Here is a 24736-nt window from a genome sequence, read left to right on the forward strand (position 1 = left end):
TCTTCAGGTTTCTCATTCCATTCTCCTTGCCCAGCCAGAATCCCCATCCAGTGTCTCCCACATTCCCAGTCTGAGGCTAGGTCTACACTATTGCGCTAAGTTGATTTATGCTACGCAATTCCAGCTACATAAATAACATAGCTGGAGTTGACATACCTTAGGTCAAGTCTCCACCATGGGGGGTCGACAGGAGAAACTCTCCTGTCGACTTACCTTACTCTTCTCGACAGGTTTTCAGTAGTCCTGCTAAATCGACCACCAGTGGATCGATCTCAGAGTGTTGATCCCAGCTGTAGTGTATATGTAGCCTCAGTCTCTTTGCCCAGCCATTCCTACTTCCCCCTCCCATCACCCCAGGTCTTTGTACCCAGTCTCTTTGCCCAGCCAGTTGCAGTTTCGCCTTCCAGATCCCTTGTTTGATCAATCACGCCCGCCCCCCCCCACTCCCAAAACCTACATTTCCCATCCCAACAGACTCCTCATTCCAGTCTCCCTCCACAGGTTAGTTGCTGTATCTCCCTCACCACAATTCCTTCTCTAGTCCCATTATCCACCCTTGATTCCCCATTTGATGTCAGTCCCACTCCCCCACCTCTTCTGTCCCCAGCTTCCAGTCCCAGGCTCCTTGCCCAACCAGTCTCAGACTCCTCTTCCATGCCTCCATTCCTAGGCACCCTACCCAGCCATCCCCAGTCTCAGCCTCCACCTCCCCAATTCTCAGTTCCAGTTTCCCTCCCCCAACTAGGGTCCAGTTCCAGGCTCCCATTGACTACGTCTCCAGGACAGTCTCTTTTCCCCTCTGTATTTGAATAAAGCAGCTTCCTCCTCCATGCTGCCTGGACATTGAGAGGACAGAAAGAAGAAACTGCGCCTCTGTCCTTTCAGGTCTAGTGCCCAGCCCATAGCTGTAATTGCAAGGAAAGTCTTGTTCAGCCCTGGCTGGGGTGTGCCCCGTATGCATGGAGTCTATGGGGAATTTAGTTGTGGAGCTCTAGCAAGTCTCTAAAGAGAATGTGGAAACCTGATTTTACATAAGCTTAAATAGGACAAATTTGAACAAATTTTCTTGGGGAAAGCAAAAGGCACATCCCTGACACAATGGCCACACAACTACTAAATTTCTGAAGCAAGGGGGTGTTTTGAGCTTCTCAAAATAAAGATTGCCAGATTTTTTGTAAAAAACATGAATTAAACAGTGTATTTTCCCTAGACTTTTTCTCAGAAAGGGCTGAGCCATTTTTACCTGAAATTTGGCATTTATCTCCTCCTCCCCTCGCAAAACTGAACCTGAGGCAGACTTCAGTAGGGAAAACTTCAGTCCAAAACAGTTGAGGTTTGGCAAAGTTATAAGCAAATGAGAAAAGAGTCTTATGATGGGAAGTTACTGGCAACGTTAATAACATGCAATGCTACCAATACTGCCTATAATAGGAGAATCAGAAATATGAAGAATCCAAATTACTATTTTTCATTAGTATTCAAAAATCAAAATATTTACCTCTCATTTTCCCTTTTACTTTTGCACTACTGGTAATTCTTTCATTCCGTTACACAAAATATAATATTTCCACTACATATATACTTGTAAAAGAACAAAAAAATCTTGAAACCTAATAAAAAACAAATTATTCGTATTTGTATTGTATAATATATTGTTCACTTAAAGATTAGCAATGGCTCTGGAATAACGAAGAGAAGGTATTGTCATTCCAATAAGCTCTGAAGTTTAACCCAATATGGAAAATTGGATTATTGCCTCATGGAAAACAACATTATCATTGCTGTGCATGTATAGCTATTTTACATCTAAATCTTTTTTTGTTATATTAATGTTTTACATACACCAGTGAAGATTTCCTTAAACCTGTTTTTTAGCTGTTGTAACCCAAAATATACCTTTATTGTGGTGTCTTTCAGAATACAATTACTATAATTCACTGAAAACAAAGAATCACTAGTCTGGCTTTCTGTGGTATTATCCATGTGTGTGGAGTGGGGGGACCAAACACCTATACTTGAAATGAAAGAGGAAGAAGGCAATCAAACAGTATACTCAGAGTCAGAGTTTGAAGGGAAAATATAAGGACAGATATAGGACAGAGACAAGATGGTCCAATAGTTAGGACACTAGGCTGTGTCTTAGGACCTGTTTCAATTCTCTTCCACAGATTTCCTGTGTGACTGTGGACAAGTCGCTTAGCCTCTCTGTGCCTCAGCTCCCCATGTGTAAAATAGGCAAATAGTTCCTATCTCATGGATGTTGTGAGGATAAATATGTTAAAGATTATGAGGTGTTTGGATACCACACTGATGGGGGTCATATAAGTATCTAAGATAGACTACTACTACTGACAGGTTTCAGAGTAACAGCCGTGTTAGTCTGTATCCGCAAAAAGAAAAACAGGAGTAGTGGGCTGTAGTCCACGAAAGCTTATGCTCTAATAAATTTGTTAGTCTCTAAGGTGCCACAAGTACTCCTGTTCTTCTTTTTACTACTACTGAGTTAGTTTTAGCCATAGGAAATAAAAAGGTCTTTTACAGTTATATAGTATAAATATATGGGCAGGTATCCACCTTTAACTATGTTTTCCAGGCGCTCCCTCTCCCTTGAGAGAGCAGTGTGCCATACTTCTCTCCCCACCAAATGAAAAGAGATTTTGGTGGAGGGGCCAGAGTTGGAAGGAGAAAGTTTATACTAAGCATATAGGGTAAGTGTGAGGGAAAATTCTGAGAGATGCTGGGTATAGGTAAGAAAGAATGTACCGTAGGTGCAGACTGGATGGTAAGGGTGAAGGAAGCTGCTAGTCTGGGAAGGAGGAGGAGGAGGTGTGGGACTGAAAGGTAAGTGCCAGGGAGCACAGGGCTTAAGTAGAAGGGAGGGTGGTACAGGTCTGTCATCTGCTCCAGAACAAGCCAGAGAGAAGTAGCTGGTCACTGATACTATGGAGAATTTTTTTTGAGGGGGCGGGGGATGAAGGTTGTGGCATAGAAGAGCAGTGTTTTAGAAAGGGAACATAGGGAAACAATGCTGCTTGTGCAGGGGGGGCCTTGTCACAGAAGGAGGCCTTTGTGCTTATGAATTACTTATGGGGATGTGCAGGAAGGGTTGATAGTAGAACCACCAGGCCAGCATGTGCCAAGCCATGAGCACTTGACGGGGAACTTCAGTGCTGGTGCCTCATTTCCTGTGCACACAGAGGTAGATTTACAGTAAAACACAGGGTGCCCTGGCACAGGACCCTGCAACGACAGGGGGCCCCAGTGCCGGGCAGATGCGGGGGCAGAAGCTTGGTCCTGCCGGCTTCTGCTACAGGCTCCGCATCCACCAGCAGCCAAATTTCCCCCTCCCCCACCTCTTCCCCTGAGCATGCCGCATTCCCACCTCTCCCCTGCGCTTCCCCCGCCACCAAACAGCTGCGTGCCTGCTCTCTGGGAGGGAGTGGGAGGAGTGGGGCTGCGGCGCGCTTGGAGGAGGAGATGAAGAAGAGGCAGGGGCGGGGCCTTGGGGAAGGGGGTGGCATCGGGGCAGGGCAGAGCAAAGGCAGGGCCCCCGCACTCTCCCTACACATACCCCGCCATCCCCCTGCCATGAGCCGCTCGGGGCAGGGGGCTGGAAGCCCCACGACTCAAGCCCACACCCCCAACACCCTGCCTGACTCCTGCACCCCCCCACTCTCCATGCCCTGATTCCTTCACTCCCTCACACACACCCTGCCCTCCCTAACTCCTGCACCAACCTCACACACACCCAGCCCTGACTTCTGCACCCCTCGCACACACACCCAGAATGCCACTAGCCATCACCTACAGCCCCCAACTAAAACCTCTCCAGTGCATCATCAAGGACCTACAACCTATCCTGAAGGATGACCCCTCACTCTCACAGATCTTGGGAGACAGGCCAGTCCTTGCTTACAGACAGCCCTCCCAACCTGAAGCAAATACTCACCAGCAACTCTACACCACGCAACAAAAACACTAACCCAGGAACCAATCCCTGCAACAGGCCCCGTTGCCAACTCTGTCCGCATATCTAGTCAAGGGACACCATCATAGGACCTAACCACATCAGCCACACCATCAGGGGCTCATTCACCTGCACATCTACTGTCAGAACTATAAAAATCACAGCCAGTGTGGAACCGGCTGTCCAACACTATCTGTGATTTGGGGGGGGGGGTCATAACTATAAAGGGAAGGATAACAGCCCTCCTGTGTACAATACTATAAAATCCCTCCTGGCCAGAGACACCAAAATCCTTTTACCTGTAAAGGGTTAAGAAGCTCAGGTAACCTGGCTGACACCTGACCCAAAGGACCAATAAGGGGACAAGATACTTTCAAATCTTGGTGGGGGGAAGGCTTTTGCTTGTGCTCTTTGTTTTGGGGGTTGTTCGCTCTTGGGACTAAGAGGGACTGGACATCAATCCATGCTCTCCAAATCTTTCTGAACAAGTCTCTCATATTTCAAACTTGTAAGTAACAGCCAGGCAAGGCATGTTAGTTTTATCTTTGTTTTCTCAACTTGTAAATGTTCCTTTTGCTAGAGGGTTTACCTCTATTTGCTGTAACTTTGAACCTAAGGCTAGAGGGGGTTCCTCTGGACTCTTTGAATCTGATTACCCTGTAAAGTTATTTTCCATCCTGATTTTACAGAGATGATTTTTACCTTTCTTTCTTTAATTAAAAGCCTTTTTTTTAAAGAATCTGATTGATTTTTCCTTGTTTTAAGATCCAAGGGGGTTGGATCTGGACTCACCAGATGAGGGGGAATTGGTGGGGGGAAAGGAGGGGGAATGGTTAATTTCTCCTTGTTTTAAGATCCAAGGGTTTGGATTGGTGTTCACCAGGAAATTGGTGAAAAAGTCTCTCAAGGCTAACCAGGGAAGGGTTATAGTACTTGGGAGGGAGATATTCTGCAGGGAGGTAGACAGAGTTTCCCAAATGACTCATAAAAAATTTGGGTGGTGGCAGCAAAACCAGATCTAAGCTGGTAGTTAATCTTAAAGGTTCTCATGCGGGTCCCCACATCTGTACCCTAGAATTTAGAGTGGGGAAGGAACCTTGACATCTACCAATGTGATATATGCTATCATGTGCCAGAAATGCCTCCTTGCCATGTACATTGGCCAAACCGGACAGTCTCTACGCAAAAGAATAAATGGACACAAATCAGATATCAAGAATTATAACCTTCAAAAATCCGTAGAACACTTCAATCTCCCTGGACACCCAATAACAGACTTAAAAGTGGCAATTCTTCAACAACAACAAAAAACTTCAAAAACAGACTCCAACGAGAAACTGCAGAACTGGGGTTAATTTTCAAACTGGACACCATCAAATTAGGCCTGAATAAAGAGTAGGAGTGGATGGGTTACTACAAAAATGAATTTCCCCCTGCTGACACTCACACCTTCTTGTCAACTGGTTGAAATGGGCCACTTTGATTACATTAGCCTCATTAGCACTACAAAAGTGATTTTTTCCTCCCTTGGAATTCACCCTTTCTTGTCAACTGTTGAGAATAGCCCACTTTCACCTTAATTGAAGTGGCTCATTAGCACTTACCCCCTCCCCCCTTGGTAAGGCAACTCCCATCATTTCATGTGTTGTGTATTTATACCTGCCTCTGTATTTTCCACTCCATGCATCTGATGAAGTGGGTTTTAGCCCACGAAAGCTTATGCCCAAATAGCCTGACAAAGGTGATTTAGAGATACAAGGTGGGTGAGGTAATATCTTTTATTGGACCAACTTCTGTCGGTGAGAGAGACAAGCTTTTGAGCTACACCAGGGATCGGCAACCTTTGGCATGTGGCCTGCCAGGGTAAGCACCCTGGTGGGCTGAGCCAGTTTGTTTGCCTGCTGTGCCTGCAGGTTCGGCCGATCGCGGCTCCCACTGGCAGTGGTTCGCTGTCCCAGGAAAATGGGGGCTGCAGGAAGTGGTGCGGGCCGAGGGATGAGCTGGCCACCCATTTCTGCCACCCCCATTGGCCTGGAGCAGTGGGAGTGGGAGCCGTGATCGGCCGAACCTGTGGAAGCGGCAAGTAAACAAACTAGTCTGGCCCGCCAGGGTGCTTACACTGGAGGGCTGCGTGCCAAAGGTTGCCGAACCCTGACCTACACAGAGCTCTTCTTCAGGTCTGAGAGAGCTTATTCAGAGACTCACAGCTAAATATAAGATGGAACAGATTGTTTAACATAAGTAGTTAACAAATTTCAAGGAACAATTCAAGGTGAATTGGGGAATGGCAGCTGGGTGGGGGGAGGCTGAACTTGACTATTGGCTTTTCCTTGCAGTGATAAATTAAATTCTGAACAAATAATGGAAATAACTGCTTGTGTTGGCATTTATAATTAAAATGGTGGCCTATGTCAGACATTACAGAATAAATGTGTGTGAGACATCTGGACTTTGTTTCTGTGGTTATTTAAGCTAAAGAAGCCGTATCCCTGCCCTGCCTTATATTTTTGGAGGGAATTTCAAAAGAGCTCATTTTGAAAAAAATTATTTTGCTAGACAACTAAATATATAAATGGAAAATTACATGGGTCAGTGAACAGTGAGAATATTAAATTTGGAGACTAGATTTAATCTTTAGAGTATAAAAATGAGAGATTTACTCCTGTGTTAAGTGCAAGTTTCTTGACTATGTAGTTCTAGGGCACCACCATAATACCTGCAAAAAGACAATCACATTTTCTTGCCAAGAGTATACAAAAGTACCAAATGTACACTTACAGCCCTAAAAATTGATGTTTTATGATATACCTTTGCTCAAAAGTCACAGAACTGGGTGCATAGGAACATCATATTCCAGGAACTGCTTTCAGTTTAAAACATTCAGTAACTGTCAGCCTGAAGTCACATCCTCTGGACCTTTAAACATCTTGCAGGATCTTTATTTTTAAGTGACTGAATTACCTTTGTGTCTCTCTTCCAGCCATTGGTAATTTTCATTGACTTCTTTTAGGCTGCAATGGAGAAAAGCACTAATTAACTTCATAATGAGACTGCACAGGAACTAAACATCTGTCTAGAGAACTGAACACAATGCAGAGTACTAGCCCACACAGATTTTTGAAACAGCAGTTGGATATGTAATTTGTGAATAGCTTTTACAATAGCCAGTAAGAGAAAATAACTTTTCATTAACATTGTTTGTAGCCCGTTGTAAGCCTCACTTGGGTTACAGTGCACTAAATGAAAAATAACCAAGAGTTATGACAAATACTGACAGGATATAAACGCCATTAGAGCCAATAGAAAATATCAGTTTGACAGAAATTTCTGTCCTTGTTGACTGAATATGAATAATTTTTGGCATCCAAGAGCCATAGTACACGGTATTAAAACAACCTGTTAATATGAAGTCATTTACAATGCAGCACAGGGGCCACAACCAAAGCTGTAAGACATGATATAAAACATAATATACAATCTTGGTGCCTTACAATAGCCCCAGGCTCAGCTTGTAGGATGAATTCCATTCTGTGCTACAGCTTCAACTGATCTCCTGGGATGGCTAGATTTTCAACATAGCTCATTAGTTCCCAGACGGGAATGATTATATGATAGTATTGACCCTGTGGGGAGTCATGCATATTCCAAATGTATAAGAATTCATCATGAGCACCTGAGAGGATGAGAGAGACTGAAAGTGGCTCAGCAGTATGCACAGGAAGGATTCGTGTGGCTCCTGTATTCCTTCTTCTCACATTCCACATAGTGAACAGTCAATATTGTGAAGAACATGGGAGATATTTATATTTTGTATGCTACTGAGGAAACACGATTCATGATCAGGAGTAGTGTAACCAAGAGACTCAGTCTAAACACAGGTGAGTCATGGACTTCCATCAAGTCTAATGCTTGAGAGGGGTGTCCAGAGAGAGAGTGGAGAGAGGTCAAAAAGGTACTGCTTACTCTGAACCACAGCACATATAGACCATATGTGTGGCACAAATGTTATCCTTACTTCCAACAAGGTGTTCACCATAGTTTGTGGGGAAGGGTGTTAAACTTTGGAAAGGTCTTCCTCACTTGGCCTGAATAACCTGGAATGTGTTGACTTTCAAGGCATACTGCAAAGCCCATCTCTTTGCAGGTTTTTGGTTAGTGCTGGTTGAAAAAGAAGAATTCTGTTTCACAAAAAAATTGAGATTTCAAAGATTTTTGAGCTGATGCAGAACAAAAATGGGAACTTTTGAAATGCAATGAGTACACTAGCCCAGAATAGACTACTGGTTAGGGCACTCACCTAGGATGTAGGAGACCAACATTTAAGACTTTGCTCTGAATTAGGCAGGGCAAGGACTTGAACCTAGGTCTGCCTAGTGATTTCTTGTGAAGGGAGGTATGATAAGTGCTGATTTTTAGTAGAAGAATGGAATTGTGTTTAGAGTTAGTTTTACTGTGGCTCTTTTTTTTTCTGGCTGGGAGATTAACAACTCCTAGATACTGGTTTTATTTTTAATATTTGGCAGAGTAGGTATGTCCATCAAAAATATAACAAAATGTAGGTACCCCACATAACTTCAGGAGACACAGGCCATGAACGAGTTGTGCCTGGGGACTTTAAAATTAGACTGGGACATCATTATTTGGAATTTTAGTATAATGATAACTTTCTGCGGGTCTGGTGGCTGCTCCTAGGAATGACTACCTTCTTGCTTTGATAACTGTGAGGGAAACTGTAGATAACTGAACATAAAAATCCACAGGATAACCACTTTTATCTTGTCTTGTGATCTTAGAAGATGTTGACCAAGGATTTATGTCACAGCTCCAGTGTAACTGCACCTTTGAGTCCTTCGTGGCATCCTTGAGGCCTCCACCCCCTCAAGTTTCTGGCCTCTATCCATCACCTCTCTTCCTCTTCATCCAGTTGTGGGACTTAGACTGCAATCTGCTTGCAATTCACTGCACTTATTCCAGCAGGTCTGACTTTAGTCCAATGTCTGCAGTTGTGCTTTCTTCCAGAAACTATGGCAGGATTACCAGTAACCAGTCAGCTTTCCCATAGCACAGTATATTTATTTTAGGACATAGCATAAAGCAATGAAATAGCCTACATACATGTCAAGCTTACCAAGGGTCACCCATCTTCCACACAGAGATCCTGACGGTTCCAGTCATTCAAACCTTTCAAGCATGGTTTTGCCCCCTTAGGATACATTTGTGTGGTGTTTAGATGCTGCACGTGATTATTAGAACTGGGAGCACTGGCTGTTGGGAGTCTGAAAGGACAGGAAACAGGAAGGATGGGGGAGGAGTTGAGGAGGCTGGGAGAGTTACAGAGTGTGCAGCTACAGCTTGGAAAAGAGACTTCCACTGTAAATAAACTTCTGCTGAAGTTGTTAATACTTTGCTTGGTGGGTACAACAATTTGCACTGCAATAAGACACCTGCAGATGGCCCAGCTCAGTTGACTCAGGCTCTTGGGGCTCAGGCTGTGGGGCTATAAAATTGCAGTGTAGACATTTGGGCTTGGGCTGGAGCCCAGGGTTGGGGACTCCCAAAATGGTGGAAGGTCTTAAAGCCCAGGCTCAAGCACAAACCTCTACCTTGCCATGGTATAGCCCCAGAGCCCTAGCCCCATGAGCACAAGTCAGCTAACCTTGGCCAGATGTGGGTGTCTCCTTAGAATATTCATAGACTATTATCAATATGTGCCCTCTCAATATTAGTGTCTGACATTTCCACTCATCCAGTCTCCCATCTCCCCCATAGAAGAGAAAGAAGTTAAGACCTTTATACGTGATGGGTAACCATATAAGATGGAGGGAAAAGTTACACATATGCTTTCATAAAAACTGAAGTTTTCCATTTCTCCACAGTACAGTATGAGACTAGACATCAATCTACCTGACTGTTACCAAAATTCTGCATCTTTGGCAAGTTCTACATATTCTGGTGAATTTTCTACCATAAGAAGATTAAAGGTGACCATGTTTCTACAAAATGAGAGCCAAAAAGCAACCTAACAGCACACCATTCATATCACTGATCTTAATAAGACAAATGGGATAGAACTGAGTTCAGGAAAACCTGACTGGGGAGCAAATGGGGCTTTTGAAAAGGGCAGTAAAAGTATCAAACTTACTAGATTAGAGAGGAACTTAATCACACTTTGAAAATATGAACCCAACACAACTGGAATTCAGAACACCAAATAATTTGGCTGCAACATTTGACAGTGATCCTGAATCTCTTTTGTTTTCCTCCGATTTTATGACTGAGGATATTAAGTGATAATTGTAACACCTGTAAATCATGCCAAGTCCCCTCGCCTCACTGCATACTGACAAATGCATAAATGAAAACCAGTCTAGCTCGCCTGTGTGTTAGTATTGTTGAAATAGATATTAGAGTTATAAAATGTGTTTAGACTTTATGAAATATTCTTTTAAGATGCTGCATGTATTAATCTTAATTTTAATGTCTGTATCCTGTGTTATAAAGTAATATTTAATTGTTTGCTCTAACTATAAAAAATGTTTTCTGAGACTGTAAACCCCCACAGACAGGAGAGATGGATTGTCAATTGTGAAACACTAGGTTACCACAAGAGATGTTATCTTTACCCGAGCAAAGGAAGACCCATAGATACCAGACAAGACATTGTGGAATGTCAGTTGTCAAAATACTTTGTTGGTTGCTTCCCCACAATCCTGAAGAGTATATGTGCATAAGCCCTCATCCAATCGCAGCTTGAATGCTGGTGGAAGGGAATAAACATCCCTGTTGAGGAGAAATTGAATTCCTCTGTTGCTTGAACTCTGAGGGGCAAAGGTTACTAAACATAAGCAAGGGCTCCACAGCTGTTTAGCTTGGGTTAGCATTATAGGACATATAAAGCTTGCATATTATAGCAGCTACTATCAACTTTGCAACCTAAACTAACTCGATGTATGTTTACTTGCTTTAACCTTATAAATAACTAATTTCTTTTTCCTACTTAATAAACATTTAGTTTGTTATAGGATTCTCTTTGAGTCTGTCTTTGCTGAGAGATCTAGGGTCTTACCTGGGGTAAATGACAGGTCCTTTGGGACTGGCAGTAACCTGCTTCTCAATGTAATTTTTGGTGTGAGGGACCATCTATCACAATGGTAAGCAGGCCTGGGTGGCAAGACAGACTGAAGTGCACAAGGGGAATGCACTGACTCGATGGTTAGGGTACTATAGTGCTTGAGGAGTTCACACTCGATACTTATTTGGTGAAATCTAAGTTTAGAACACACAACCAGTTTGCGGTTTGTGCCCTGTTTCTTGACAGTGTGCACTGAAGTTGGCATCCATGACTGTGAGCCACTTTAGACAGCTTGATAATATATTTTAAACGCTTGTTTAAAATTAACTGTGAAATTATGCAGTGGACTATCTTTATAAAGGATGGTCCTCCTTATCCACCCTAAGAAACTTACTTAGCTCTGGTAAACATACAGTTGTTCATATTTGCTAGTGAAGAAAGAAAGGGATGAGCTGATCCTTCAAGTTGTTTGCTAGTATCACTATTTACTGCATTTGAATCTGTCTATAGCATCCTATTATTCTGCTTCCAGATCACACTTCAGAGCAGAAGTGACAGCAGGGGTTTCAGGCTTGCCACAATTTATTTTGTCATAAGATTAGAAGCAGTATAAGGATGCCAGAACAAATTTTGTATATTTTGATTGTATAATATATTTGTACTGCAGCAAACAGTCAAAGGCCCAGATCGTGATCTGAGGGCCCCATTGTGCTAAGTGTTGTACAAAGACATAGGAAAATAGTGCCTGCCTGCCCTGAAGAGTTCACAGTCCTATAGAATTACTTTTCTTCAGTTCATCACATTACCCTAATATCACCCTTCCAACGTGTTTTGGAAGATAATCTTTGAAAGGACGCTTGATAATATCTCTTTAGAGATATGACCTCTGTTCTGTCTGATCCTGGGGAAATAAATCTCCTGCCAGAATCACTGAGTCTTGCTAAAGATGCAACTGTCACATAACCATAACTTTGTGATGAAAATGCTGTAATGATAGCTTCAGTACTCAGAGACGTTTAGAAATATTTAAAGATATAATAGAAAGATGACATTGGAAATAATTACATAGGATATCCAAACTAATAGAAGGTAAATTTTAATTAGATTTCAGTATTATAAGATGGTTTTAATATAAATTATAAAAACTCATACGAATTTTTCTGGATTTGTTTTAGTTTTAAGTGTATACAATGTACTATGAATATACACATGAGGGGCAAAATTCTTATATGGTGTAATTTAATTTCAATGAAACTATATCACTTTTCACTGGCTGAAGTTCTACCCTCTAGTTCTTTTGAAGCTCTCTTTTTGATGTGCACAAGGCATATGCTTATTTAAATCTAAAACTTTGTGTTACCGTAGCAGCTAGGAGCCCTAGGCGTGGATCAGGTCCACAGGGCGCTAGGTGATGTACAGACACAGAACCAAAAGATGGTTCCTGCCCCTAAATGTCTCTTGCCTGATACTTAGAGTATGAGCTAACAGATGGCTATAAACAGACAGAAGGGGGGAGTACAAGGAAATAATAAGACAATATTGATCATCATGATAGGCAAACCAGTAGCCTGTTAAGTTTTTTTTATAGGCATCACGGCAAAGGAGAGTTATAGAGAGGGTTATATAATAGTAAAAAGACATTTATATTTCACACCAAGGGCCTGATTTTGCTACTTTTATTTATGTTGAGTAATGGTTACATTAATGATCCCATTGAGTAGTATAAATTGAATTCAGTGGACTACTCAGTGTAAATGTGCAGAATCAGTTCCTAAGATTATTAAGGTTAATAACAGTCATGTAGCGAACCTTTGAGATTTACTCATCATCAAGGGAGCTAAATTGGAGTTATGGTGCAATGTCATAGTGCAACTTTTTGTTGCACCCGTTACTACAGATAGGAAATGTATATTATGTAAGCTCTAACTAATTAGAAATTCCTCTGCCAACATCCACTCTTTCAGGGAGTTTGGTGCAACCTAGAATTTCATAGTCTCTCAAGCAGCTGTCATGTAATTGAATTAAAAGCTTTGCTCCACAATAATTCATTCATGTGACATCTTTCCCTCTGAAATCTGTCATGTATTCTGACAAAAAATAGTATGAATGTGAAACAAATTGTGGCCTTCAATGAAATAATAAGCCTTCTAGACAAGACAAAAACCAAATACTAATTAGTGCTATCATCTGTGCTAAAGATGGCTTCCATATTTCTATTTTAATTCACCAAGAGGCAACAGAAGCATCATCTTCTATACAAATGTGATACAAGAAAGACCTTCAGGGAGGAAACTCAGATAGGAAGGACTTAGAATCTGATACCTACTGACAGATCTGTAGATTCCTTGATATCCAAATAAAGGAGACAAATAGTTTTTAACAGATTTCTCCATAAGCCACATGAGAGAGAATATTATTTAATCATATGCTGTGATCTGTAAACCTGATGGTTTTCTGATTATTGGTTTACTTTCTGGGCCCATCCTTACGACTAGGCTAATATGTCTGAATTCCAACGTCCCTATTTATATTCTACAATAATGTTCACAAAAGATATAGTCCTAAATGCACACAAGGAATTAGGCACTGAATTCCCTGGTTTAGGTGTGTAAGTCCCAGTTTTGGGACCACTGCAATGCACAAAACTCCTGCTGAGCTTTGGTGGCATGTAAACTCACTCAGCACCTAAGTTTTCACAGTAAACAAGTTACTGTGTGTCTTGTAGGTGACTGTGTGTCTGCCTCCAGGCATGCACACTGCTGCAACCCTTTAGGCACCTATCTCCTGTCTATGATCCAGATTCACAAACCAGGGGAAGATAGACATTTTATTACCTCTGACCCTAACAGCATCCCAGTGCAAGAGGCTGACTGGTATCTGGTAGACTGTTTCAGCTGGCCTGACCAGTCAAGTGGATCCCAACTCACTAAATATATAATGTGTATCTAAAACATGTCATGTAAGATATCAATAGAAAGCTAATACACTGATCATTAATATTGTGTGGTATATGTATAGAGGACACATTCAAAGTTACCATAATTTCCAATATATTTGTATCAATCTCTGCCTGCCAGGCAGGGTTGAAGTGATGCACCCTTGACAAAGGAATGTGGTTCTGGCACCTTGAAGGTACTTCCAAGGTACATTAAGGAGACAATGGGAATGCAACTTACAAAGAAGGTAAACAGGACCATCAAGCCAACAAAGGGAGGAGACAACCACTCAGCATCATGGCAATGGGAGGAGATTACAAGAAACAGATCAATTTGCATTTTAGCAAACACCAGTGGGGGAAGAAACCAGCATGAAACTTCCTTCACTAGTTGACTCCATGTCAACTTCCTCACCGTTTCAATTAACTTTAGGGGTTATCCTTCAGAAGGATCCATTTCGAAGGTTCAGTGGACTATATAAGAGAGGGGCAAAGACCCAAGTTATCTTTCAAAGGAACTGAGTACGTTGGACTTTGTGGAAGATACTGACCAGAAAGGTGATCAGTGATCTTGCTGGAAGGTAGATTGGTGAGGAAACTACCTTGAACAAAGGCTCTAGCTTGTTTTAAGTCTTACCCTCTAGAAAATGTTTTTCACTTAATTGCTTCTAACCATATCCTTTATATTTGGTATTACTTAAAATCCTCTCTCTTTTTGTTAATAAACTTGTTTTATTTTTAATCTAAATCAATCCAGTGCTGTGATGATAGTTAATTCCAGTTAAAGTTATAAGCTGTACTTTTTGTCTCTTTGAAGTAGCATTTCTCAAATGAGGTCACCAGCAGATTTTTTGCAGCCACAACAGCCTCCAGAGCATGGGTGGATATTGAGGAGAGCAAAGCAGTGGCCTCTCCCTGCAGTGCCAGGCTGTTGCTCCTGAGTAGGTGTAACCAAAGGCAGTGAGACGTATCGTCTTAGCATTTGCACTGGTGCTGCCAGCAAGGATCAGCATCCTGGACTGCACAGCTTCCTTGGGGGCTCCAGGCAGCATGTCTGGATACACATGGGGTCAGTGTGCACGGTGCTGGAGACAGCTTGTCAGTGAAGGCAGCTGCGGTGTTCAGTCACTGGGGCGATCCCCTAATAGCTCGTGCACTCCCATCCAGCTGGGATACGGGGAGTGTGGTACTCCAGAGGCGGCCAGTGTGTTCCCGTCCCACCTTCCCTGAGGCAGGCTTTTACTGAAGGGCCACAGGAGGCAGCGATAGAGAGATGGGTCAGCATTTCCCCAACCTGGGGCCCCACTTGCTGTTGACAGTTGCTGTAGCTACTGCAGCAGTTCAACAGCTCCGGGCTGCTGCAGGGCTTGGCAGCTTCCCAGCAGGGTGAGGGGCTCCTGCTCCTTGACTCACTCCAACAGAGGAATAGGAGCAAAGTCCGGGTGTGCTGAATGGAGAACTGTACTTCCCTACCGCCTTCCTACTACATACATTACAATGATTTGGAAGAGTATATAGTGGATATTTATTTTTATTTTTTTCTAAAGTTAATTAAGTATTTTAGGAAAAATTATCAGAGTGGCCACCAGCAAGAGTTAGTGGCCACCCTCTGAGGCCACCAAAAAATGTGTTATGAGAACATCTGCTTTAAAGGGCCAAACAAACCTTATTCTTCCGAATTGGACTTCCAAGAAAGGGCTGGACATTGCAGAGCACATAGTTTTGGGGAAATTTGGCACTGAAGGGTGCTGGGCTCATCCTGCCAGGTGTAACCAAAACTGGTGTATATCAGTGTGTGGCTGGGATGTAACAAGCAGGCTGCTGGAATCAACTGCTGAAGCAGAGCTGCTTAACACACTGACATTCAGTGCAAGCATGTCTCTAGGCCATCAGCATGCAGGCTGTGAGACACAGCAGCAGAGCATTTAAGGCACCACAGTTACAGGGCAGGCACCGACAACATCTCATTGGTCTGGATTGCACGCCAGAAAATTACACTGCCTAAATCATGTAGGGGGCCTGATCCAGTAGGCATCCTTGGAGCACTCGTACTGGATCAAGCCCCTCAGAAAAGTTTGTATAAAACAGCTGGAGGAGGACTTCTCTCAACTTTTAGCCCAGTGGTTAGGGTACCATATCCCTGATGAGGAGACTGCCAGTTCAAGTTCCCCCTCCACCAGAGGGGAAAAAGGAGGATTTGATGAGGGATATGTCACCTCTCAGGTGAGCACTGTAATCATTGGGCTATGACATTCTGACAGATAGGCTTCCTCAGTGTCTCCTGTTCAAGGTGATGCACTCTTGATAAAGTTCTTGGGAGCAGGGAAAGTGCATGCTGGGTCTCTAGCTTTCCAGGTAAGTGCTCTAACCACCTAGCTACAGTAACGGCATGCTTGAGCACTCTCTCAGGCCCAAATAACAATCAGAGAGAGAGAGAGAGAGAGAGAGAGAGAGAGAAAGCACATGTGTACACATGCACACACAAATACAAGCCTGAGAATGAATCTAGCCTGGTGACTAGAGCACTCACTCGGGATGTGGGAGACCCAGGATCCATTCCCCCTACTCAAATGATTCTAATTCTTTATCCACTGTTGAAGCTTTTTCACTGAAGAGAATCAGAATATCCCAAACCCCAATGACTAGAGCACTCACCTGAGAGGTGGCAGAACCCTGTTCAAATCCATTTCCTCCTCCCTGCCTTCAGGAGGAGTGGGGACTTGGACCAAATTCCTCCCATATCCTAACCACTGGGCTAAAAGTTATGAGGGAGCATCTCCTGTTCCTTCCCCAATTCTTGCTAACAGTGTAGGCCTCTAGCACCAAGAGAGGGTTTGCAGCTGAGAATTCCAAGCAGCAATCTTTTGTGCATCCAGGCCATAACTGTGAGTGCCAGTTTATTTTTAGCTTGTGTGTTATGCTGTGATAAGACATCCTCCTACATGAGAGCAAGTTACTTGTGTTTCTGTGTTATTTGCAAATTGTTCTAAACCTCTTAATCTACGGTTTTGATAAAAAGTGTAATTTTCTCTACAAGAGTACATCAAGAATATCTAGGATAAACTCTTCAGTTTAAAACATAAATAGCCATCCAGAGTACAAGCTTATCCATAGGTAAAATCTCTTCATTAAAATATTAAATTCTTAGCTTTTACTACTGAAGGAACAACATAGATAATTGAGATTAAAATGATGGTAACGATAATAGTCTCCACTTTTCTTGCGTTTAGTAGAAGTGCTTTGTTAAAAAGCATTAAACAAAATAGTGGTTCAATAACCTACTATACATTAACTATAGAACGAGTTTCTGTGATTTGTTAACCAAGAAAATAAGCAAACAGAATGTTTAATAAAAACATACACTGCAAGAGAAAAGACTGAGAATACCCTTTTTCAAAGGGTCAGATGGCAAACTCCTAAGTCACACTGGTGAGTGATTTTTCATGATAGTAGTTTCACTGAAGCTGGGAATGCTCCTGTGAGTAACTGCTTACCCAAGTAAGAACTTCACAAGCTGATCCAGAAAGTTTATCTTTAAGGATGACAATATGCAGCCCTTTAAGTTACATTACAATTCTTGCCTACAGAACCACCATATACGTCTGAGAATGATAGGACTCGGGCTTTACTTTGAAAAGTATTCTTTTGTCAGTTCTTATTACTTTAAATATATTAAAGTATTACATGAAAGAGAGTTTAAAAATAGCATTAAAGGCCATATTTTCTGTACAAATTTCATTTAATAGATTGTTCAATTACTGGACGTGATTTACTGACATTACTAGTGTCTCTGGCAGTGGCTAATGGTAGACCAAAAAATCAATGAGGTCTGGTTATACTCTTTTGGCTCCTTACGTATGAAGTCATGAATAAACTACTCAATTTTATGATAATCACATTTTTAAGCTTTTTACACTTAACATATTTAGTCTCCTTTTTTCCCCAAGAAGCCTTTAGGAGATAGAAAATAGATTATTTAAATTGGAATATTAATGATATCTTTTTTCCATATGAAGTTTTATGTTCTGACTCTATTATAGATTTAATATACTGATATTTCTTAAAGGCCTGGATTTGCCACTTTGCTGTTGGATAGTAGTGTCTTTGAAAGTAGGCCTACTGAAATTAGTGGGACTACTCCGCTGAATAATTGTTCACCAATTTGGCTAAGGGTTCCAGAAGTGAGACTCAAATATGGCTATGCTTTCTTATAAATCCTTGACCTTTGAAATAATGGAGGCAGCAAATGGTCATTGCTTTGCAGAATCCCCTATGAAAAGCCTATTAATATTATTGTATATTGAAGTTACTGTTAGGGCAATGGGCCTGTTTTGATGAGTCCTCCTTGGAAACTACTGGAACCAGAGATTCCAAAGGGCTCAGAGGAATAAGATTGTTCTACTGACAAATCAATGTTGATTGTTTGAATAATTACACTATTCTTATTGCCAACTGTCAATAAAGCCGCTCCTAAGAGCCCTCTTGCCAGGTTTTGACATCACAGGGTTCTTCAGTCATCAATGGTCATGTGAAAACTAAAGTGGGAAAGGAGGCTGGAAGGTGCACCAGTGACTGAAATCTTAACTTGAACCAGATTGATTATGAAAAAGGTATTTTAAAGTTATATGTTATGGTTCTGACAGAGAAAGAAAAAAATGTTTGCAGCCACTATAACACCCACAGTCAGCAATTTTTTTTCAGGTTGAGGGCAGCATGGGTTAATATAACTTCTGACTTCTTCTGACCTCTCATTGTGAGAAAACGTTTTCCTATTTTACATAGGAAACTCTGATTTATTTGGTACTGTCTGTCTCTGTGGAACCAGACTACATGTCTGAGGGAACAAACCCTATCTTCTTAGCTTGAATTTTAACCAATGTCATTCTCTAAAGAACTGGAGGGGCTAGGGAAACTGACTATTAAATTGTACATGAAATTCATATCTTTCCTGGCTGGTAAAGGCCTGCAGGGACATATCAGGCCCCTTGTTGTCAGAGATTGTCCATGCCTACTTGAGGGAGGGCAGAAGAATGGAAGAGAAGGAGGAGATGCAGATGTAGGCTGGAGTGGAGTTGTGCATAACCTTGGCAGTGATACTGAGGAGTTTGAATATGATGCAGAATTGGAGGTGTGGGACAATAGAGCCCCTCCCCCTTAATCTCTTCCTCTTCCTCCTGCCAGTCCAGTCTTTTGGGGGTGGGGCTATTTATCCACCAAATGCACAATTCCAGAATGGGGACAGACAATATAGGCCACAGAATGATCAAATTCTCTTTGGAAGGCCTATGAGAAGAAGAAGAGGAGGTGTCAGTTACCCAATGGGTGAGGGAGTTACCGATAGAACTTAAGAAAATGGAGTTTAAACTGTCTGACGCCATTGAGAAAGCAAGAGACTATGTGGATTCTCGTGTGGCTCAGGACAGTAAATGATGGAAAATCGGGGATAGAGTAATGTATTTGAAAATAACATCAAAAAATCATGTCCTGGAGTCTAGATGTGTTGGACTATTTTCCATCATGAATAAAATTTCACCTACTGTATTGCAGATTAACCTGGGAGAAAAGGGAAAGTGGGTCCACCCATCACTATTAAAGTTATGGCCTGAAGATTAAATAATGTTCCTTTCTTTTCCTTTTTAGTTTATTTTGCAGAGGGGAAGGAATGCCCAGTTACACCAGAAATTATCCTGTACAGACCTTGGATTTTGAATGTGAATATGGTGCTGGGATTTTTGTAATTGGCTTACTGCTTATGCTTGCTTGGCTTTGCATTTTTTGCTTAGTAGAAGAATTGTGTTGTATGTATTATATTTTAGGAAGAAAAAAATACTGGAGTTCAAGTAAAGATAGAAGAGGTCAGTGTAAGTGTTTAAAATAATGCGGCCGGAAGCATCAGACATTATTCCTATGGAATGATGGCCATGGCTTCAATATCAAGGATCCTAATAATTCAGGGGAAATGGAAAAAAATCAATGAAACCCTGAAGGGTGGAAATATGGTTTTTGGCTTTTATATTTTATGAATATTTGGGAAAATTTAAGGCTACATGGATGTACATATGGGAGCACTTCTAGGATGGAGGTATGGATTAAAGGGGATAATACATTTGACTACTTGTGGGACAGAATGGGAAAAACAGGACCAAATAAATCCAAATCTGAAGAAAAACCTTTTGAGGTAAAATTTGAAATATGGTGATTATGGAAAAAAAATTGACATAGGAATATGTAAAACTAAACAATTTGGAAGACCAATGGAGATATTTTTATATACTAAGGGGAGAAGGTCAGCTAATGCTTAGATTTAGTTATGATGAAAATAATATGAAAAGGAGTACTCTGCACTGTACTTTTTGGAGTTTGGGATTTGATGTAGTCACCCTAGATGTGATTCATGAACAAGAATTGACTAATATTCATGTGGGATGGAATGAATCAATGGCTCTCAAATTATGGAAGTATGGTGCATTCTTCCATAATGATAAAATCGAGTTGCTTCTGAAAAAATAATGAGGGAGTATATTTTGGGGGATATGGTTGTTATTTTATGTTTATTAATCAAATACCAGTAAACAAAATTGCACCAAGAATCATGGCGGATGAGCACCCATATGGAAGGGGAGAAGTAATTGAGGCTCCCAACTATTGTGGACCAAACAATTTGGTTACAAGGAATGCAAATAAACATAAGTGCATCCAGAGTGTATGTCATATGCCTTACCTCTATTACAAGTGTGGCAACACTTTCCCAAAACTGAGCTGGCTTTTGTAGGTGACAAATCTGAAGAACTGTCACAGATTGAAGTGTCACGAGAGGAGGTTTTGGAATTAATTGATAAACTTAACATTAACAAGTCATCAGGATGAGATGGCATTCACTCAAGAGTTCTGAAAGAACTCAAATGTGAAGTTGTGGAACTGTTAACTAAGGTTTGTAACCTGTCCTTTAAATCAGCTTCTGTACCCAATGACTGGAAGTTAGCTAATGTAATGCCAAAATTAAAAAGGGCTCCAGAGGTGATGCCAACAATTACAGACCAGTAAGTCTAACGTCTGTACCAGGCAAATTAGTCGAAACAATAGTTAAGAATAAAATTGTCCGACACATAGAAAAACATAAACTGTTAAGGAATAGTCAACATGGTTTCTGTAAAGGGAAATCATGTCTTACTAGTCTATTAGAATTCTTGAAGGGGTCAACAAACATGTGGACAAGGGGGATCCAGTGGACATAGTGTACTTACATTTCCAGAAAGCCTTTGACAAGGTCCCTCACCAAAGGCTCTTATGTAAATTAAGCTGCCATGGGATAAAAGGGAAGGTCCTTTCATGGATTGAGAACTGTTAAAATACAGGGAACAAAGGGTAGGAATTAATGGTAAATTCTCAGAATGGAGAGGGGTAACTAGTGGTGTTCCCCAAGGGTTAGTCCTAGGACCAATCCTATTCAACTTATTCATAAATGATCTGGAGAAAGGGGTAAACAGTGAGGTGGCAAAGTTTGCAGATGATACTAAACTGCTAAAGATAGTTAAGACCAAAGCAGACTGTGAAGAACTTCAAAAAGATCTCACAAAACTAAGTGATTGGGCAACAAAATGGCAAATGCAATTTAATGTGGATAAATGTAAAGTAATGCACATTGGAAAAAATAACCCCAACTATATGTACAATATGATGGGGGCTAATTTAGCTACAACAAGTCAGGAAAAAGATCTTGAAGTCATCATGGATAGTTCTCTGAAAATGTCCACGCAGTGTGCAGAGGCAGTCAAAAAAGCAAACAGGATGTTAGGAATCATTAAAAAGGGGATAGAGAATAAGACTGAGAATATATTATTGCCCTTATATAAATCGATGGTACGCCCTCATCTTGAATACTGCATACAGATGTGGTCTCCTCATCTCAAAAAAAGATATACTGGAACTAGAAAAGGTTCAGAAAAGGGCAACTAAAATGATTAAGGGTTTGGAATGGGTCCCATATGAGGAGAGATTAAAGAGGCTAGGACTCTTCAGCTTGGAAAAGAGGAGACTAAGGGGAGATATGATAGAGGTATATAAAATCATGAGTGATGTGGAGAAAGTGGATAAGGAAAAGTTATTTACTTATTCCCATAATACAAGAACTAGGGATCATCAAATGAAATTAATAGGCAGCAGGTTTAAAACAAATAAAAGGAAGTTCTTCATGCAGCGCACAGTCAACTTGTGGAACTCCTTACCTGAGGAGGTTGTGAAGGCTAGGACTATAACAGAGTTTAAAAGAGAACTGGATAAATTCATGGTAGTTAAGTCCATTAATGGCTATTAGCCAGAATGGGTAAGGAATGGTGTCGCTAGCCTCTGCCTGTCAGAGGGTGGAGATGGATGGCAGGAGAGAGATCACTTGATCATTGCCTGTTAGGTTCACTCCCTCTGGGGCACCTGGCATTGGCCACTGTCGGTAGACAGGATACTGGGCTAGATGGATCTTTGGTCTGGCCCGGTACGGCCTTTCTTATGTTCTTATGTTATGTTAACAACAATGGGGAGACGGGACTGTATGAAAAGAAAGAGGTGTAGGGGAATATATTGTAGGTGGCATTGGTGCTGGAGCTGGAGTTTTAAACCAATTTGATTTTGAGACATTACAAGAGAAAATGTCAATCTTGGGTAAGATTTGTAGCACAAAATGTTGGTGCATTTTTGGAGCAAGGAATAAGAAGTGTGAAGCTCCAATTGAAACAAACTCAAGCCTTGGAAATGTCTCTAAATGTAAATCTGTTTGGTGTGCCTGAAATTAACAATAAAACTGTACTAGCAATACGATGTGTACAGATGCAAACTTATGGGATACAATGTATATAGAGAATGGTCAATCTGTAAAGTAATGGGCAATGGCCTTTTGAAGGGTTCAAAGATCCTCGTATATGGAATCAATGAATTTTAAGATGGAAGAAATATATGGAGATTAATTGGAATCAAGCCACTCTGAGGGGAGAGTGGAAAGGCAGAATGATGTGACACTGCACAGGGAAGCAGAGAAAGGCAGCAATGGCCTGGGTGTTGCCAAAAATTGTTAATGAAAAATTATGGCAAATAGAAATAAGTGGGATCCACTTCGTTCAAGAAGAAGGGGGTTATAAATTAGTAGAATTAACAAAACATTGTGAGGAGTGGGAGTGAAATAAATGGGTGTGCCCACAGCTAACTTGGTCCATAGAGGGATGTCGTTTGAACCATTCAAATGGACAATGTACCATGCAATACTTAGACTCTAATGGCACAAGAGTGTTGATTTAGGCAATGGGTGTATTTGTGTGGCAAACACTGAAAAAAACACGTATTTTGGGGAAGTATGTCAGAAAAAGGCCCAATTGAGTCATGTAAATGTAATGTAACAGAGGTCATTATTGATGGAATTATTTACCGAGATCTTCTATTTATGAGAAAGGAAATTGTTTGGGAATCAAAAGATGTGGACTGGTACTTTGATTTGGGGATACATGGGAACAACGGAAAAAATGATTGATGAAAGTGAAAAAAATCAGGCAATATGCAAAAGATGTATCTAAATCTTCTCAGCTTGGAAAAATAAACATTCTGGTCCTGATGCTCAAATATTAAAACTGGGGAAAGAAGGAGAAGAACTGGCAATTTCTCATTGGTATTATATTTTTAAAAGATGGTCTCCCAGTGTCACAACTCTTCTAAATGTAATGCTACATCCTATTGTGATATTATTTTCACTAATGATTTTGTTAACCTTTATTATGCTATGTCTATATTGTCAAATAAGAAAACGACAAAAAGTTCTGAAGCAAGTGATATATAAAGTTGAATTGCTTACAAAATTATAAAGTAATACAATAATTAATGGTATTAATCATGTATCCAAGGGGAGGGGGGAATGTTGGGATATGTGTGTATATATATATATAACCATATAGCTATGTAATAAGTTATAGGCCATCAAGGCCCAGTGTGGATGGAGTCTGTTTGACATAAGTATGTGCATTGCATGTTGGGAACTGAAGCAACAACTTAAGGTTTCAAGCAGTCAAGGACTATTTGTACAAAACAACTTTGTTTTGTCCCTGGGAAATATAAGAAGAATCAGCAGATAAGGAAACAACACAAGCTGGACTGTTATAAAAATGTGTAAGAATTGGAGGAAATGGCATGCCTTGGATCATGGCTGCCTGCCTGGAACTGAGTTGTGGATGAAAGGCCAGACAATAGAGACAAAAGACTAATGATGTCAGAAAGTGGATTATAAACGGAGGCTTCACACATTTGCAATTTGGAGTCAGAAATCAATCCAGAGCCCTGATTTTGAAGAGGTGTGCAATGCCGGCTTCCATGCCTTATGATTAGAAGCGGAACTTGACTGGCCATCAAGACTTCATTCTAGTCTCTGGACCCTGGTGCAGTATGAAAGGGGTATGAATGTGGAATGAATGAGGTTTATTTTGTAAGCAATAAACGGTACTTAGAGTATTATATATCAAAACTGTATCCAGTATCTGCCTCCTCCCCCATTCCATAAGGAGGCCCCTACTGCAAGTCTAACAATGGCAGTTACAGAAATGAAGCCAAAAAGTGCATATCAAAATTAGATAGTAGCAAAAACACATAGCTCTGTGACCAACTGGAAGTGTCTGGAGAACAACAATTCCATTTTGTGACTGATTTTAAGGTTTTGAAATTTGTTTTTGTTCTGCACTGGAATGAAAACAAAACCTTCTGGCTATTTTTGCAAAATTGAATCGTAGAGGAT

The 24736-nt window shown here is 41.2% G+C and overlaps 1 long non-coding RNA gene across 1 annotated transcript in view; it reads right to left on the minus strand.

The window, feature by feature from the left end:
• LOC117871504 overlaps positions 1-16845 on the minus strand; it is a 103329-nt gene extending 86484 nt beyond the window's left edge. The window contains exons 1-2 of the long non-coding RNA XR_004644260.1: positions 16630-16845; positions 6929-6978 (exon numbers count right to left, since the gene is read on the minus strand). This is a non-coding gene — a long non-coding RNA (uncharacterized LOC117871504). The remainder of the gene's footprint in view (positions 1-6928; positions 6979-16629) is intronic.
• Between the last annotated feature and the right edge of the window lie 7891 nt (positions 16846-24736).

The sequence above is a fragment of the Trachemys scripta genome, chromosome 1 (assembly GCF_013100865.1).
Source record: "Trachemys scripta elegans isolate TJP31775 chromosome 1, CAS_Tse_1.0, whole genome shotgun sequence".
Lineage (NCBI taxonomy): Eukaryota > Metazoa > Chordata > Testudines > Emydidae > Trachemys > Trachemys scripta.